Below are 7535 nucleotides of genomic sequence, written 5' to 3'. Positions count from 1 at the left end.
GGATATAGATTTGATCTGTAATTTGGGTATAATTCTAATCTCTGCTGAAATCACATCTAAAGTATAATGAGGCAACTTTATGCAAATGTACTTGCTGTGACAACAATAACATTTTCTTTTTTTTTGAGACAGAGTCTCGCTCTGTTGCCCAGGCTGGGGTGCTGTGGTGCGATCTCGACTCACTGCTCATTGCAACCTCTGCCTCCCGGGTTCAAGCGATTCTACTGCCTCAGCCTCCTGAGTAGTTGGTATTACAGGCGCACACCACCATGCCTGGCTAATTTTTGTATTTTTAGTAGAGACAGGGTTTCACCATTGGTCAGGCTGGTTTCGAACTCCTGACCTCGTGATCTGTCCACCTCCCAAAGTGGTGGGATTACAGGCGTGAGCCGGCGCACCCGGCAACAATAACATTTAATAGGCATTGTCTCATTCTAATGATATATACCTTCTTCCTAGCGGGCACTTTGTACATATTAATTTTTTATATTATTCATTTTTTTTGAGACAGAGTCTTGCTCTGTCGCCAAGCTGGAGTGCAGTGGCACAATCTCAGCTCACTGCAACCTCCGCCTTCCAGGTTCAAGTGATTCTCCAGCCTCAGCCTCCCAAGTAGCTGGGACTACAGGCATGTACCACCATACCCAGATAATTTTTGCATTTTTGGTAGAGACGGGGTTTCACCATGTTGGCTAGGATGGTCTCGATCTCCTGACCTCGTGATCTGCCCACCTTGGCTTCCCAAAGTGCTGGGATTACAGGCATGAGCCACCACACCGGCCGTAAATATTTTTTGAATTTGAATCTGTTGAATATGTTTTGGAAGCCAAACAATTAAGAGAAATAAAATTTTAACCCTAGTAGGTTTCGCAGATTCATCCCCAGATATGTTTTTGTTTGGCTTGTGGTACTAACAAATAACTGAGTGTCTTTCGAATGGAATGTGCTTTCATCATTCTCTGTTATCTTACACCCAACATGCTTCCACATTTAGATGTTTTCCTGTTCCCGGTAGCAGTTGAGGTTGTGACTCAAAGGAAATCAGTTTGGTATGTCAGCTCAATGTGTTGTACTACAATAGAGTGTGTAATTCATTAAAACTTGGGTCTATCTTGGACCTTTTGTCGTGATTATTAAAACATAGTCCAAGATGTAGATTCAGAGGATGCTCTATGATACATTTAGAAAGTCCCGAATTAGTCTGTATGGAACAGTAAAATGAAAAAAGTTGCTCCATGTACGTAGTCATTATTCTTATCCTTGTGTGTGATATCTATGACCTTGGACAGTTGGGTTCAATTTGCTTTAAAGTTGATGATAGTGTTACTTGCTGTTTATGTTTTCACATAGTGGGTAACTTTTATAAGTTATTCATTTCTGTAATAGTTGAAATATGAGATAACTTTCTATTTTAGAGTAAAACTTTTCTAGAGTGATACTACACTTGTTCGAGGGATTGTGATAAATTTGGGGGTCTTCAGACTGAAATGATTTCTGTACTTCTGATGAGGTGTGCCAGCAGTGTTAAAGATGTAGGCTGGAGTGCAGAGATTTTGCCTCTGGGAGTGAGAGATTTAAGTTCAACAGTGTACACGGGGAGTTTATGATTAATCTTGGCTTGGATGTGTCACTGTTATTGAGTCTCAGCGATAAGTCCTACAAGTGACTTGAATTTCTATTTTCCAAAAAACTTCTATTCTTACGTCTGTTCTTTATCTAAAATTCCATTTCAGTATGTTTTTTGTTTGTTTTAAACTACCAGATGCAAGTAGTTCTGTTGATTTGACACTGTAGAACAGTCTTTTAAGAATATTCTTTAAACCAGTGGCCTTCAAACAGGGATATTCCTACCACTTGAGTTTTACAAAGCTTTTCCATGAGATTCAGGTTTTGCAGATGTCAGTGGTTTTTAGAGTATTGGTTTCCAAGTTTTGCTACTTAAATGTGTACTTTCTCCTAAAATTGAGTTGCTTAAAGTCAAGGTAGGTCTTTGAAGGTTCTTTTTAGCATCTTTTTCACAATTGCCATTCTTCCTTTTTACTTAGGAAGTTTATTTTTTTACCAGTCTTAGTGCATTTTCCCAGAGTTATAAGAAAATCTCCAGGGTACCACATAAAGGGGCATTTTGAAATATTAGTCTCTGAAAAGCCCACTCAAACTAAGATATGAACCTGCATCTTATTTGTGTATTTTGAATGATTTTAAATAAGGAGGAGAAAGCTTCATTGATATGTTTATCTATTCAGTGTTTCAATAGATAAACATTACATCTTTAAACAGAATTTTCTGATTACTAGGAGAACCATTTTTTTTAATTGCCAAAAGGCTATTGGAATGTTTAAATCCTTTTAAACTTTGGGAGTTTACTGCTTAGTAAAAATTATTACTTCATTGCTCCCTATTCATCCCTACCATGTGCAGTGTGCTCTAGCTTCTATAATCTATCTTACATTATTGTGTAGTTTACGCAATTATTAATACATATATAGATGGTATTTTGTTTTGAGACAGTCTCAAAAGTGCTCAACAGCTGCCTATTGAATTATTATTAAATATTTCCTTAATAATGCTAATTTGGTGAACAATTTCATTTCCCTTTGTATTTTTCTGTCCTGGTTGTGATACTGAATTATTAATTTTTTATTTTTTATTTTTTTTGAGACGGAGTCTCACTCTGTTGTCAGGCTGTAGTGTAGTGGCGCGATCTCGGCTTACTGCAACCTCCACCTCCCGGGTTTAAATGATTCTCCTGCCTCAGCCTCCTGAGTAGCTGGAACTACAGGTGCATACCACCACGCCCAGCTAATTTTTTTGTATTTTTAGTAGAGATGGGATTTCACCATGTTGTCCAGGATAGTCTGTATCTCTTTGCTTCGTGATCTGCCTGCCTCTGCCTCCCAAAGTGCTGGGAATACAGGCGTGAGCCACCATACCTGGCCTTAATACATATTTTTTAAGTCCCACACTTGCTTGATAAACTTTTTACTATATGTTTCCATTGAACTCTGTGTCATTCCAGCAATTAACAGCATTTATACATGATATATAATCTGATTTTTAAAAGCATTAATCTCATTAAGATATTTTCAATAAATTTTTATTTTTAGTGTTTAATATTTCAAAATGTGTATTTGTTATACTCAATTGTATAATGATATTGTAACTAAGTGTCAGAAGAAATTTTTTAATTTTTAAGAATCTGTGGCTGGGCATGGTGGCTCAAGCCTGTAATCTCAGCACTTTGGGAGGTCGAGGCAGGCAGATCATCTGAGGTCAGGAGTTCGAGACCAGCCTGGCCAACATGGCGAAACCCTGTCTCTACTAAAAATACAAAAATTAGCTGGGCGTGGCACGTGCCTGTAATCCCAACTACTTGGGAGACTGAGGCAGGGAGAATTGCTTGAAGCCGGGATGCAGAGGTTGCAGTGTGCCGAGATCATGCCACTGCACTCCAGCCTGGGTGACAGAGCATGACTCCATCTTGGAAAAAAGAGAAAAGGCCAGGCAGGGTGGTTTACGCATGTAATCCCAGCACTTTGGAGGGCCAAGGCGGGTGGATCACCTGAGGTCAGGAGTTTGAGACCAGCCTGGCCAACATGGTGAAACCCCGTCTCTACTAAAAATACAAAAAATAGCCGGGCATGGTGGGTGGTGCCTGTAATCCCAGCTACTCAGGAGGCTGAGGCAGAATTGCTTGAACCCAGGATGCAGAGGTTGCAGTGAGCCGAGATTATGCCACTGCACTCCATCCTGGGTGACAGAGCAAGACTCTGTCTCAAAAAAAAAAAAAAAAAAAAAAAAAAGAAATAAATCTTCACTGAAAAATTTTAAATAATGCAGATTAATACATAAAGATATACTGAGATAACTTTGTGGGTGAAAAAATTAGCTAGGTGACTAAAATTTTAAAAAAAGATACCTTTGTCGGAGAAGTGGAAATTTTTTTTTTAATTTGAGATAATAGATATCAAACATCCCCTCCAGTAAATACATTTGAGAGTGATGTCATTATTTAATTTATCTTTTTTATTTTTTTGAGACAGTATTTTGCTTTGTTGCCCAGAGTGAGTGCATGGCATGAGTTCAAGATTCACTGTAGCCTCGACCTCTGGGGCTCAGGTGATTCTCCCACCTCAGTCTCCTGAGTAGCCAGGACTGCAGGCACATGCCACCATGCCCAGCTAACTTTTTGTATTTTTTTGTAGAGACGGGGTTTCGCAATGTTGGCCAGGCTGGTTTTGAACTCCTGTGTTCAAACTGCCCGCCTTCGCCTCTCAGAGTGCTGGGATTATAGATGTGAGCCACTGTGCCTTGCCTGATTTTATTTTAAAATGGAAATATAACATGGAAATTAGATCATTTGCTGTAGCTGTTGAAACTTATGATGAAAAATTTGTCAACTTAAAAATGTATAAGAATAATAGTGTTTTGAAATTCTTTTTAGGAGGTTTATGACCATAATATTCGATGACAACTGCATTCAGTTATGAGAAAAGTAGAGTCGTTAATTCAGTATCCTGTTTTTCTACATTTAACACAGTGCTGTTCAATAGAATCTCTACAGTGATGGAAATGTGCTGTATCTTCACGTCCAATAAAGAACCCACTAGCCACATGTGGCTCTTGAGCCTTGAAAAATGGCTAGTGTAACTGAGAGAATGAATTCTAATTTTATTTAATTTTAATTTAAATAGCCACATGTATCTAGTGGCTATTGTACTCGACAGTGCAGATCTAGAAATTATTATAGATCTTTGTCTTTATTATTTTTTAATTTTACTTTTATTTTTTAAACTTTTAGGTTCAATGGTACATGTGCAGGTTTGTTATATAGGTAAACTTGGGGCATGGGGATTTGTTGTACAGGTTATTTCATTGGCCAGGTACTAAACGTAGTAGTACCCAATAGTTATTTTTTCTGATCCTCTCCCTCCTCCCAACCTCAACCTTCAAGTAGGCCCCAGTGTGTGTTGTTCCCCTCTTTGTGTCCCAGTGTTCTCATCATTTAGCTCTCACTTATAAGTGAGAACATGCAGTATTTAGTTTTCTCTTCTTGTATTAGTTTGCTAAGGATAATGGCCTCCAGGTCCTGCAAAGAACGTGATTTGTTCTTTTTTATGGCTGCATAGTATTCCATGGCATATATGTACCACATTTTCTTTATCCAGTCTGCCACTGATGGGCATTTAGGTTGATTCCATGTCTTTGCTATTGTGAATGGTGCTGCAATGAACTATTTTTGAATTTTGTATCTTCTCTTATACCATCATCTCTCTGTAATAGGTACTGAGAAGAAATCTTTCAGGAAAATCATTTGAAGTAGATGTTTGGCCTTTAGTCATTTCCACATTGATGAGGCTTATGCCCCACTCCACAGGAGAAAGCAGAATTGTAGTGAACTTTTCCAGTATCTCTTTTGGGCTACTTGTTCTTCAAAGGAGGGAGATGAGTCAGTAATCTGGTTGGTGAAAGCCTGCCTTCCATCAGGAGACAGCCCCGTCCACTCCCCGTAACTGGTGCACTGTCTGCAGCAAGGACAGTAAGAAGGCTGGGTCTCCCGCCCACCTTCCCTCCATGCTCCTTCGTGAAAAGACCCTTGTACAGTGGAATTTTTTAGACAGACCTGTGATCCTTTAGGCGGTGGCAGGGCAAGTTTGCTCAGGATCTGCCTTGAAAATCTTCCCCACTGGCTGGGGCTAAGCCTAAATTTAAGGGGAGGCAGTAGGTGGCTCTACTTTGACTTCAGGTCCTAGCTCTCTTGCTTCCCAATCCAGCTTTACCAGAGAGCCCCTATTTTCAAAGTTATTAGTGCCTTGTATCTGTCCTTTTTTTTTGTTTGTTTTTTTTAATGGAGTCTTGCTCTGTCACCCAGGCTGGAGTGCAGTGGCATGATCTCAGCTCACTGCAACCTCTGCCTCCCAGGTTCAAGCAATTCCCCTGCCTCAGCCTCCTGAGTAACTGGGATTACAGGCATGCACCACTACGCCCAGCTAATTTTTGTATTTTTAGTAGACACAGGTTTTCACCATGTTGGCCAGGCCGGTCTCGAACTCCTTACCTCAGTGATCTGCCTGCCTCGGCCTCCGAAAGTGCTGGGATTACAGACAGGCATGAGCCACCATGCCCGGCCCTCCTTGTGTCTGTTCTTTATTGATTAGAACCTAGAAGAAAGGAGGCAATTTTACTGCTAGTATAAAACATAAAGTGCCTTTTTAGGAAGAACAATTGTGAAAACATTGTTTTGGTGATCATTAAAATAATCAGACTCTTGTAATGGTGGTGTTGATGGGGGTGGTGATGGTTGGTGGTTTCTTTTGGTTTGCTCTTTCCTTCACAGTAGAAAATTAGTGTGACATTTGGTTTTTGTCCGGGTTTTAATGTGTGCTGCTTCCACAGCTCTGAGATGGAGCTGATTGATAGGCGTGCATGATGTGTTTTTTCAGTGATTTCTCTGGGCACACAGGCATTTCCCAAAGGAGAAGGGGAGGGGGGAAAACACTCAGGGACTCCTTACTACAAAGTTAACAAAAACTCCAAGTAAAGCCATATTAAAATGAACATTAAAAGCAGTAGTGAAAGGGAAAGACTTGGTCTTTGTAGATGTTAGTGGGGTAGGGCCGGGCAGATATCCCATCACCTGGTGGAGATTTCAAATGACCATTTTCTCTTTTAGCAGTAGTACCACCTTTTTCTTTCCTATCCTGACCCTAGCCAATGTCTTCTCTGGGCAGCAATGTGCTACCCTTCATTTAATACAGATGCTCCTCAACTTACATGGGGTTATGTCCCGATAAACACATCGTAAGTTGAAAATAAGTCAAAAATGCATTTAATACACCTAACCTACTGAACATCATAGCTTAGCCTAGCCTACCTTAAACATGCTCAGAACACTTACATCAGCTTACAGTTTGGCAAAATCAGCTACTTTATAATAGTGTTGAATAGCCTCATGTAATTTATTGAATACCGTACTAAAAGTGGAAAACAGAATGGTATGTTGGTTGTTTGCCCTTGTGATTGCGTAACTGACAGAGCTGTGGCTTGCTGCTGCTGCCCAGCATCATGAGAGATATTGGACGCTATATCACTAGCTGGAGGAAAAGGTAAAAATTCAAAATCTGAAGTGTGCTTTCTACTGAATGCATATTGCTTTTGCACCACTGTAAAGTGAAAAATTATAAGTTAAGACCATTGTAAGTTAGGGACTGCATGTATATCCAAAGGTCAAGCACTATACAACAGCTGTGCAGCATATCCCTAGGAGGACAGAACCTTCTGGACCACCTTGTAAAGCTCAGTGACTTAAAGCCATTCGTGGCCAAATAAATGCAAAGCACACACACTGGCCTGTAGGAGTTTAGAGAAATTGGAGTTCAGGAAGTGGAACCACTGGGGCAACAGTTTCTGAAGCGTAGGTGGATCTGTCCTACCAAATCATTCACGGGGCTTATTTTGAGTTTTCTGCTATGTGTTTCATTGGTCCCCAAAGTCAGTCATGACCAAAATACTGATTTTGATATTTCACTGGTTAT

This window comes from Nomascus leucogenys, chromosome 12, assembly GCF_006542625.1.
Source record: "Nomascus leucogenys isolate Asia chromosome 12, Asia_NLE_v1, whole genome shotgun sequence".
Lineage (NCBI taxonomy): Eukaryota > Metazoa > Chordata > Mammalia > Primates > Hylobatidae > Nomascus > Nomascus leucogenys.
This window is presented reverse-complemented; position numbering follows the sequence as displayed.